Source organism: Stomoxys calcitrans, chromosome 1 (genome assembly GCF_963082655.1).
Source record: "Stomoxys calcitrans chromosome 1, idStoCalc2.1, whole genome shotgun sequence".
Taxonomy (NCBI): Eukaryota; Metazoa; Arthropoda; class Insecta; order Diptera; family Muscidae; genus Stomoxys; species Stomoxys calcitrans.
Genome location: NC_081552.1, coordinates 188,378,925 through 188,391,163, shown reverse-complemented (window position 1 = coordinate 188,391,163; position 12,239 = coordinate 188,378,925). Strand labels below are relative to the sequence as shown.

At 40.0% G+C, this 12,239-nt stretch overlaps 1 protein-coding gene across 2 annotated transcripts in view; it reads right to left on the bottom strand.

The window, feature by feature from the left end:
* LOC106090824 (sensory neuron membrane protein 2) overlaps nucleotides 1-12,239 on the bottom strand; it is a 572,456-nt gene that overhangs the window by 183,718 nt on the left and 376,499 nt on the right. The window lies entirely within an intron of this gene.

Below are 12,239 nucleotides of genomic sequence, written 5' to 3'. Positions count from 1 at the left end.
ATTTGGGGTCTAAGGCCCATAAAAACCACATTTATTATCCGATTTTGCTGAAATTTAGGACAGAGAGTTATGTTAGGCCACTCGACATCCTTCCTCAATTTGGCCCAGATCGGTTCAGATTTCGATATAGCTGCCATATAGACCGATCCGCCAATTTAGGGTCTAAGGCCCATAAAAGCCACATTTATTATCCGATTTTGCTGAAATTTGGGACAGAAAGTTATGTTAGGCCACTCGACATCTTTCCTCAATTTGGCTCAGATCGATTCAGATTTGGATACAGCTGCCATATACACCGATCTCTCGATTTAAGGTCTTGCGCCCATAAAAGGCGCATTTATTGTCCGATGTCGTCGAAATTTGGGACAGTGAGTTAAGTTAAGGCCCTTGACATACTTTTGCAATATGGCATAGATCGGTACAGATTTGGATATAGCTGCCATATAGACCGATCTCTCGATTTTAAATTTTGGGGCCATAAAAGGCGCATTTATTATCCCATGTCTCCGAAATTAGGGACAGTGAGTAGTGTTAGGACCTTCGACATCCTTCTTCAATTTGGCTCAGATCGGTCCAGATTTGAATATAGCTGCCTTATAGACCGATCTCTAGATTTAAGGTTTTGGTTCAATAAAAGGCGCATTGATTGTCCGATGTCGCCCAAATTTCGGACAGTGAGTTGTGTTGGGCCTTTCGACGTTCTTTTTCAACTTGGCCCAAAGCGGTGCAGATTTGGATTTAGCTGCCATATAGTCTTGGCCACATAAAAGGCGCATTTATAATCCGATTTAACACTGTGACTTATGTTAGGCTTTTCGACATCCGTGTCGTATATGGTTCAGATCGGTTTATTGAACAATGATTTGTACTTCCTAGTATTTGGTTCAAATCGGAACATATATCGATATAGCTGCTATGGGGCATAAGATATGCATTTTTCAACGAATTTTGACGAAAGGTGTTTTACATATATTCCCGAGGTGGTGGGTATCCAAAGTTCGGCCCGGCCGAACTTAACGCCTTTTTACTTGTTTTTTTTTACAACTTTCGACATGGATTTACTCATCAACAGTGTATCGATGAACTTAATTCAAGTTTTAGCGAGGAAGCTCCATTAAGGATTAGTGTTTATCTATGGTATGGTGAATTCAACCGAAGCCGTAGTTCACTCCAAGACGAATTTCGTGAAGGTCGGCCAAAATCAGTTATTGTTCCAAAAACCATTGATGCTATGCGCGTAACAGTGAGTGGTGTTAGGCCCTTCGACATCCTTCGTCAATTTGGCTCATATCGGTCCAGATTTGGATATAGCTGTCATATAGACCGATCCTCCGATTTAGGGTCTTAGGCCCATAAAAGCCACATTTACGGTCACGGTCCAGATTTGGATATAGCTGCCATGTAGACCGATATCTTGGTAAAAGGCGTATTTAAAATCCGATTTCACTGAAATTTGACAAAGTGACTTCTGTTAGGCTTTTCGACATCCGTGTCGTATATGGTTCAGATCGGTTTATTTTTAAATAAAGCTACTGTAATTATTAGTATTTGGTCCAAATCGGAACATATTTCGATATAACTGAGACTATGAGACATAAGGTATGCCGGATTTTGATGAAAGATGGTTTACATATATACCCGATGGTTTACATATATACCCGAGGGTATCCAAAGTTCGGCCCGGCCGAACTTAACGCCTTTTTACTTGTCGATGATTAATATTTGTTTTTGTGTTCTCTAATCCCGAAATACAAAAGGAGAAGGTATATATCGGAAGAAAAGGAGAAACGTCTCTTCCTCTACTAGAAGAAGATTTAAGGTCGGATATCGGAAAGCTATAAACAACTTACTGTTTTAAATTTAAGGGAAATCGGGTAATAAATAAAGCTTTATGGGCCTCAGACTCCTTATCGGCAGATTGTTCTATATGGTAGCTTTATCTTAATATAGTCCAATCAGAACCATGTTTACGTCAGATGTTGGAAAGCCTAACATTACTCACTGTTTCAAATTTCAGCGAAATCGGATAAAAAGTAAAGCTTTTATGGGCTTCAGACGTTTTATCGGAAGATCGGTCTATATGGCAGCTATATCTAAACATAGTCTGATCTAATCCATATTCAGGTCAGATATCGGGAGTTTTATAATAACCCACTGTTTCAAATTTCAGCGAAATTGGGTGATAAATAAATCTGTTATGGGCTTCAGACCCATAACATATATATCTAAATATCTATATCTAAATATACTTCGATCTGAACCATATTTAGGTCAGATTTCGGGAGGCCTGAAACTATTTAATATTTAAAATTTTAGTGAGGCCTAAGATTACTCACTGTTTCAAATTTCAGCGAAATCGGAAGAAAAATGAAGCATTTATGGGCATTAGACTCTATACCGGCAGATCGGTCTATATAGCAGCTGTATCCAAATATAGTCCGATCTGATTCACATTTTGGTCCTATATCGGGAGGCCTAAAACAACTCAATATTTTATATTTTAGCGAAATCGGTTAAAAAATTAAGCTTTTATTGGCTTCAGACCCCTTATCGGGAGATCGGTATATATGGCATCTATATTTAAATTTTGGTCCGATCTGAAGCATATTTAGGCCAGATGTTGGTAGGCCTAAGACTACTCACTGTTTTAAATTTCAGCGAAATCGGTTGAAAAATAAAGCATTAATGGGCATTAGACCCTTTACCGGCAGATCGGTCTATATCGCAGCTATATCCAAATATGGTCCGATTTGGCCCGTTCAAGAAGCGTGCATCACAAAGACGTATCTGTGCCAAATTTCAGCTCAAGAACTTAACTTTTGAAGGCTGTAGAGTGATTACAACAGAGAGTTGGACAGATGGACAGACGGACAGCCACATGGACATCGTTCATTCGTCTTAGAATTTTACGACGATCCGAAGTATGGGTAGGGTCGGAAATTGATATTTCGATGTGTTGCAAACGGAATGACTAAACGAACCCTTACCCCCCTTTCCACCACCGCCCACCCACCGCCGTAGTGGGTATAAAAATGTGAGCGAACCGAGTTGCTCAGGTGCCACAAGTTCAGCCCGGGCTGAATCTTATACGAGTATCGGCACAAAGAGTGCTGCAATTTGGTCAGCTGAGTGAAGTACGCCGTTGTCACCTGTTTTGTTTGTCGTTTTCCGACGTCTAACTTACGCGCAGCGTCAGATCGTGCGTTTCTTGATACACTAAAACGGGTGCGAACTTTTACTGCAACAAGGTAATGATCCGAATCGATGTTCGCCCTTGGGATCGATTTTACATCTAACTCGCTGGTTTAATGTCCTCTATCTATCACAACTTATCTATTGGGGTTCTTTTATTTTGAACGTGTGACAGCCATGTGCCCGTGTAAATCCTTCGATGTTGGAATCTTGTGCTGCTTACTTCCATGGTCTTCGTGTAGGTAAAATTTTCCGATTATTGGGCCAAATACGTTTTCCTTTCGTTTAAAATTTAGTTTCTTGCAATTTGATTTATGCCAATTTATGTATATAGCGCAAATTTAATAAAGCATTGTGTTTTAAGTATATGTGATATATGCAAAGTATAAACATGGCTTTCTGTAAGGATGCGTTTATGCACATACGCGTATGTGTGGGTGTGTGGCCCTGTTGTGTGCTTCACTGTTAATAATGTGCAACTCTTTTGGCTTAGTGACCTGAAAATGCAATGAAAACGAGTCCTAGTGGTCCTTTGTTGTATTTTAAATCTTCGTTACGTCTGTAACAATGAGGGTCTGTTAGATGTCGTTTCTCAACAACAGCAACACATGCTAGAACATGTAGCAAAGTACTTTTGCAAATTATTATGCGATATTGAGGTAAAAGAGACTATTTCTGTTAGTGTTTTATTAATGAGATTTTTTGGGAAAGAAAGTTTTGTGCTATGGATTCAAAAAGCTGAAGCTAAAGGCGTATAGAAGTGATGGGGTTGGGGACTCAGAAGATGGTTCAGCAGTTGTCGCTGAAGGCTTGTCTAAGAAACTATCATCGCTAAAGCCTGGTGGATTGGGGAAAACGGCCCCTAGTTCTGTCAAAAGAGGAGAAAAAGACTCCAAGACCAGACCATTCGGTTGGACTATTTTACTTCTTGAGCCCCCAAAGAGCGCAAATCTTATTCGAATTGGCTGACATTTTACACAGGTCTCCAAAATATAATTTAATTGCGGTTCGAAACCGACCATATCTTGATATCGCTCTAAAAGCAGAGCAAATCTTTTCTTTTATCCTGTTTTGCCTAAGAAGAGATGCCGGGAAAAGAATTCGACAAATGCAATCCATGGTGGAAGGTATTTAAAATTCGGCCCGCCAGACTTAGCACGCTTTTACTTGTTTAAATCTCCTTCTGTCGCATAGCATGGATTATGAAGTAGTAGCCAGCTTGGAGATAAGTAAATGCAAATTGGCCCATAAACATTCCATTAAGGAACAGGGGCAAACTTCTCACTTGTCCGATTCAAGTTAAAGCTCAATGATTTGGGGCCTGCCCTTTATAGCTGAGTCCGAATGGCGTGCCCCGGTGCGTTACCTTTTTTTGGGGAGAAGTTTTTACATGGCATAGTACCTCACAAATATCGCCAGCATTAGGAGGAGATTCGAACCCGGGCATTCAGCGTCATAGGCGGAGATGCTAACCTCTGCGCTACTGTGGCCTCCTTTGATATATGTAAAACCTATATATATCACACGATTTCGAGATGCTGCCATTGAACCCAAAGTTGTCGTTGGAAGTCGCTTCTGCAGGTGAGTTATGCTAATACTTCTCATCACAAAATATGGGGAAGTTCGGACGGTATTCCAAAAATACACCTACTGTTCAATACATAGCCGGATCCAAACGAAGAATTGTTTGTGCATTAAAGCCGCATTGACGATTATATCACCTGATGCACTGAGTAAAATGCTACACCCAATGCCTCTGGAGATTCCTGCCACTGTTAAGTTGGGGGAGCTTTCTCGGTTATCATGAAGTTAGAAACCAAGTGTTATTACAATGGACTAAAATCATTAACTGAGTCTGATTGAGGTCAGGTATCCTCAACTCAGCTAAAGTTTTAATCCTAAATCAACCTAAGTACTTTGACTTAAGTCACTTTGGCTTAGTATTGAAGCTATATCCTCATACCTACAAATACAAATACAAAATTTATGTTTGGCTGCTCTTAAGTTTAACATAGGCATCTTCACAAATAAATTGACACATTTACATATGAAACGCAACTACATTCGCAACGTAAGGGGACACAATGAAAGAGCTCTCCTGCGAAAGTAGGCATAAATTTCACTGTAATTACAAGGGAATTGAAAGTAAATCGGTTTTTATGTATGTCAGTAGGAAAACGTTGTAAATGGTATGTTTGAATATTGGTTAGTAAAAAGTCTTTGTTTATTTATTTGCTATTCCTGCACAACAAAACAAGAAGTCCTGTAATTTACAGTACAACATTTAATATTCAAATATATATGCGCCTTAATGTAGTACAAGATTCAAATTAAATTTAATTAAATGAAATGTAAAGATTGACAATTTAAAGCTTGCTAAGTTCGGCGGGGCCAAATTTTGGGAACCCACTACAAAATAAATTATGTTGTAGGGCATAATTTAATCTACATACCAAACTTCTGTTAAACCAGCAAAAATTAAAGCTGGCACAGTTCTTGGAAGTCATCCAAAATACCACATGCAAAATTTCAGTCAAATCGGACAAAAATTGCGCCCTCCAGAGGCTCAAGAAGTCAAAATTCGATATCGGTTTATATGGTAAAATTTCAGCCAATTCGAATAAGAATTGTGTTCCTTAGGGGCTCAAGAAGTAAAATAGGGAGAAAAGTTTATAAGGGAGCTGTATCTTCTTATACATAAAACTAGCTGGACAGGGCTCGTTTCGCTGCGCCTTCTTTAACTCTCTTATTTTATCTGAGCCCTATACAGACACAGGCAGGAAATAAGTCCTGTTTTGGAATGCTGGTACGACCTTTCAAATATTTCGCCCCAATGTGGATATCACTTTCGTGCTCGACTCCCAAATAGCTTTCATTTGAGCCTTATATTGCTGTGGTCGGTAAATATATCCGGTATGGGAAAACGGGGGTATTTTTTGGGGTGAAGTGGACGCCCATACATCAGATTCGTGATCTAGTCTCAAATACCTTTCGTTTGAGCCACATATTGTCATTGCAAATTGCAAATTTTGCCCATGACCATTCCATTAAGGAACAGGGGCAAACTTCTCACATATCAATGAGTGCAGTCTGATTCAAGTTTAAGCTCAATGATAAGGGACCTCCTTTTTATAGCCGAGTCTGAACGGCATGTCGCAGTGCGACCCCTCTTATGAGGAGAAGTTTTTACATGGCATAGTACCTCACAAATGTCGCCAGCATTGGGAGGGGATAACCACCGCTGAATATTTTTTCGCCAGGATTTGAACCCAGGCGTTCAGCGTCATAGGCGGACATGCTAACCTCTGCGCTACGGTGGCCTCCATATTGTCATTATTGGTTTATATTTCCATTTGGCAGGTATTGGAGGTGGCACGGCCCCCTAGATATCTCACCCTAAATAAGGATACCAAACTGCTGTTTTATAGGTGAGTCGTTCCTGAAACATTTGGCCATAAAACAGATACCAGATTTGAGCCCCTATTTCAAAATAATCCACAAATATGTCCAGTTTGAGGGGTATGTAGGGTAGGGCAGCGACCCTGAAAAAATATCAGCATCGTGCTCTACTCTCAAATTACTTTTTTTTGAGCCCCAATTGCTATTGGTTTAGGGGCAGTTTATGGGGTGAGACGACCCCCAAATACTTGGCCTCAAAATTGGATATCAAATTTTCTGCTATCAAAAAATTATTTGTGCCCCTTACTGCCATAGTTGGCAAACAATGCCGGTTTGAAGGGAGTTTAGGGAACGGACACTGAAATAATATCAGCACGATTTTGTTCGGCTCCATAATGTCAAGCATTTTGAATGTGGCTATCAAGATATTCAGGGCAACAGGTCTCGTACAGATCCACACTAATTATTATTTTGTTGTAGTTTTGGTTATCTACAATACATTCAAAATTATATTTCAAAGCTACCACTTGGGATACCACATTTTTATACCCTCCACCATAGGATGGGGGTATATTAATTTCGTCATTCTGTTTGTAGATATATTCTTGATCGTCGTGACATTTTATGCCGATCTAGCCATGTCCTTCCGTCCGTCCGTCCGTTTGTCTGTCTGTCGTTTGATATGACTGCCATATAAACCGATCTTGGGACTTGACTTCTTGAGCCTCTAGAGGTCGCAATTCTTATCCGATTGGAATGCAATTTTGCACGACGTGTTTCGCTATGCACTTTCAACAACTGTGCTAAGTATGGTTTAAATCGGTCCATAACCTGATATAGCTGCCATATAAACCGATCTTGGGACTTGACTTCTTGAGCTTCTAGAGGGCGCAATTCTTATTCGATTTGGCCGAAATTTTGCATGAAGTATTTTATTATGACTTTCAACAACTGTGCCGAATATAGTTCAAAACGGTTCATAACCTGCTATAGCTGCCATATAAACCGATCTGGAATCTTGACTTCTTGAGCCTCTAGAGGTTGCAATTATTATCCGATTGGCCTGAAATTTTGTACGACGGATCCTCGCATGACCATCAACATACGTGTTTATTATGGGCTGAATCGTTCTATAGCTTGATACAGCTCCCATATAAATCGATCTCTCTAACTCAATCTAAAGTATGCGGGAGTAGATAACGAATCTGGCATATAAATTCATGTCAAGGTATAGGGGGTCACCCCACCCCCACAAAAACGCCCAAAATGGGCACATTAGCCAATCACAGATATATGGGACTCGGTTTGTTTGTTCCGTATAAACTTAAAAACGGCAGAACCGATAGGTTGGTTTGGAAGGAAATATAGGCAATATAATTTTTCGGTATCGCAAGGGGGACGTACCCTCGCCCTCATGTCAAAAACACAACCCAAAGTCAAAAGTGGACTGAACGGGACAATATAGGTATCAAGTGAAAGGTATTGGAGAGTAGAGTACGAATATGGTATTAATATATGAGTCTAAGTACCCATCGGGCCGCTCTTACCCCAAAACTCCTCCAAACATACATATTGGACATTCATTTCAATATGGGGCTCAAATGAAAGGTATTCGGGAGTAGATTTCGAATCTGGCATACAATATCAGATCGAAGTATAGGGAGTCATGCCACCCCCAAAAACGCCATTACACCCTTGGCTGTAATGAAAGGTATTGGAGACCAGAAAACGAATATGGTATTCAAATTTGGGTTCAAGTACCCAGCGCCCACCCCAAAACTCCTCTAAACAGATATATTCGAAGTTCATGTCAATATGGGACTCAAATGAAAGGTATTGGCCAGTAGATTATAAATATGGCATAACACATTAGGTCCAAGTAATGGGAAGTGGCCCACCCCCAAATACCCCCCAATGGGTATATTAGCCGACCATGATTATATGGGACTCAAATGAAATGAAAAGTATAAGGGAGTAGATTACGAATATGACATTAAAATTTGCATTCAAGTCTAGGTGGCGCTTTTCCTCCTAAAGATACGTCAAATGGGTTATGTGATCCATTATGACAATATGGAACTCAAAAAAAAGGTATTTGAGAGTAGAAAACGAATATGATATCCAATTTTGGAGCCAATTGTTTAGGCGTACGCCCTAAAGCACCCCCTAAACTGAACTTCATTTCCGTTGGGAATAAAGTACGAATTTGATATCTATATTCAGTTAAAAGTGTCGCTGGCAGCCTCAGTCGAAATGGTTCATATTTACCGGCCATGGCAATATGGGGCTCAAATTAAAGGGATTGGGAAGTGCATCATGAATTTGATATCCATATTTGAGTCGAAATGTCTGAGGTGCCATCCCTCCCCTAATGAGAGCATTACCCTAAGGAAGAACATTACCACCAGCAACCGAACAGGGGCAAATTCTCACACATCAATGAGTGCTTTCCAATTCAAGTTTAAATTCAATGACAAGGCACCTTTTTTTTATAGCCGAGTCCGAACGGTGTCCCGCAGTGTGACACCTCTTAGAGAAAAATTTTTAAATTACCATGTATGGCATTGTACCCCGCAAATGTCGCCAACATTAAGAGGGGATAAACACCGCTTTGTTCGATGTTCTCGCCAGGATTCGAAAGCGTTCAGCGTCATAGGCTACAATGGCACGAATTCGATATCCTGCTGCCTTGTAGTTTTCCAGTCGCAACACTGCTGCTTGGACCACAGTCTGACTAGGCGGTAGACATTCTGCATAATCATCAGTTATTAGTTTTGGGGTATCCTCATCGCCGCCAACATCGCCCAATATGTGGCCAGCTGTCGTTCCATATGCTAAGCGCAATATCTGTATCTTTTGACAGACTTTCTGCTTTATCTCTTCAGGAGGATGTGCCTGTATCAAGGCCATCGGTTATGTGTTTGATTTTTTTCTAAAATTTCCTGTCTTCATTCTGACTTCTCTACTACTTGATTCGCTTACAATCACGTCATTCCATTTATATTAGGGTGGAACGGTTAGCATGAAAGGAAAGATCTTAATGGTCCTTTCGCCCATTAGCCACTAAACTTTTTAGCTACGGTGAAAATGAGCCGGACTTGCAGTTTATTCTTAGATCTTTGTCATGTTTTTATACCCACCACCGAAGGATGGTGGTATGTATATTCATTTTGTCATTCCGTTTGGAAATATCCATTTCCGACCCTATAAAGTATATATTGGGTTGCCCAAAATGTAATTGCGGATTTTTTAAAAGAATGTAAATGCATTTTTAATAAAACTTAGAATGAACTTTAATCAAATATACTTTTTTTACACTTTTTTTCTAAAGCAAGCTAAAAGTAACAGCTGATAACTGACAGAAGAAAGAATGCAATCACAGAGTCACAAGCTGTGAAAATATTTGTCAACGCCGACTATATGAAAAATCCGCAATTACTTTTTGGGCAACACAATATATTCCTGATCAGCGTAAAAATCCAAGACGATCTAGATATGTCCGTCCGTCTGTCTGTTGAAATCACGATATAGTCTTTAAAAATAGAGATATTGAGCTGAAACTTTGCACAGATTCTTTTTTTGTTCATAAGAAGGCCAAGTTCGAAGATCGGCTATATCTTGATATAGCCCCCATATAGACCGATCCGCCGATTTAGGGTCCTAGGCCAATAAAAGCCACATTTAGTATCCGAATTTGCTGAAATTTGGGACAGTGAGGTGTGTTAGATTTGATTATAGCTGCCATATAGACCGATCCGCCGATTTAGGGTCCTAGGCCAATAAAAGCCACATTTATTATCCGATTTCGCTGAAATTTGGGACAGTGAGTTGTGTTATGTCCCATAGCTGCCATACAGACCGATCCTCCGATTTAGGGTCTTAGGCCCATGAAAGTCACATTTATTATCCGATTTTGCAGAAATTTAAGACAGGGAGTTGTCTTAGGCTCTTCGGCATCCTTCGTCAATGTGGCCCACATCGGTCCAGATTTGGATATAGCTGCCATATAGACCGATTCTCCGATTTAGGGTCATAGACCCATGAAAGTCACATTTATTATCCGATTTTGGTGAAATTTGGGACAGCGAGTTATACTAAGCCCCTTGATATACTTCTGCAATATGGCACAGATCGGTTCAGATTTGGATATAGCTGCCGTATAGACCGATCTCCCGATTTGACTTCGTGAGCTCCTAGAAGCCACAGTTTTTGTCTGATTTGGCTACCATATAAACCGATCTTCCGATTTGACTTCTTGAGCCCTTACAAGCCGCATTTTTGGTCCGAGTTCTGCTATGACTTTCAATAAATGTGTCAAATGCGGTTCAAATCGGTTTATAACCTGATATAGCTCCCATATAAACCGATCTCCCGATTTGACTTCTTGAGCCCCTGGAAGCCGGAACTCTTGGCTATAAAAGCGATTTCCAACAACTATGCCAAGTACGGTCTAAATCGTGGTTTCCCAAGATTCGGCCCGGTCGAACTTAGCACGCTTTGTCATTCCGTTTGCAATACATCGAAATATCCATTTGAGACTCTATAAAGTAAATATATTCTTGATAGTCGTAAAAATCCAAGACGATCTAGCTACGCTCGTCCGTCCGTCTGTTCGTCTGCATGTCTGTTGAATTCATGCTACAGGCTTCATAAATGATGAATTTTTCTCCGGATCATGAAGAAAGGTGGTTAACATATATTCCCGAGGTGGTGGGTATCCAAAGTTCGGGCTGGCCGAATTTAATGCCTTTTTACTTGTTGGTTGTACAATTATTCATAGCATCATTTAATTTGTATACATTATGATAATGCTGTATTCCATAAATTCCATAAAGTTAATGCTGAACTTAAAGCTAAGATGACTAATACCCCATCAATCTCCCAAATTACTAATATCGGTTTGGCAATTTGCTAAAACAACACCTTTGCGTTGAATATCCTGTTAAGGACTTTTATTTGCAAAAATACAGACGCCATTCACACTCAATTTGAGATGATTTTTCCTTTGTGCACTCGACGAGAATTGCTTCGTTTGCAGTCTGATGGTGGTATTTCCTTTGCCATTTATTTCCACATTTTCAACACCATGTTCTGCAAACGTTTTAATGCTCAACTGTGTGTGTATGCGTGTCTCTGTGTGTGGCAAATGCCATCATTTCGTATTGTCGGTACGATTTTCAGTGCACAAAAGGAGATAAAACCCTTAAAGGGACATCCAACTTGTTATAGTCGTTGGTAGTCGGTGTGCTTTGCTTTTGCTCAGTAGACTTTAGAGGCTTATTGTTCGTCTTACCGCCAGCACTTTGTTGTTGTTATTGTTGTTTATTTTAGTTCTTTAAATGAGAAGACAGGAGAAGTAGAAGAAGCCAAAGAATGGATGCATTTAACATTTGCTGTCGTTACTCGACAATTGTTGGAAACGCACACAAAGCAAGCCACTCATACTAATATTGTGAGCACATTACATTGTGACCGCCTAATGTATAGAGTGGCATAGATTCCATGTGTAACAGTTGGGTCTTTTTAGAATGATAGAAATTTAAATCCAATAAGAGCGTGCTTAGTTCGGCCGGGCCGAATAATGAATAGGGACTGTTATGCTATTGGAGCTATATCAAGTTATAGTCCGATTCGGACCATAAATGAAT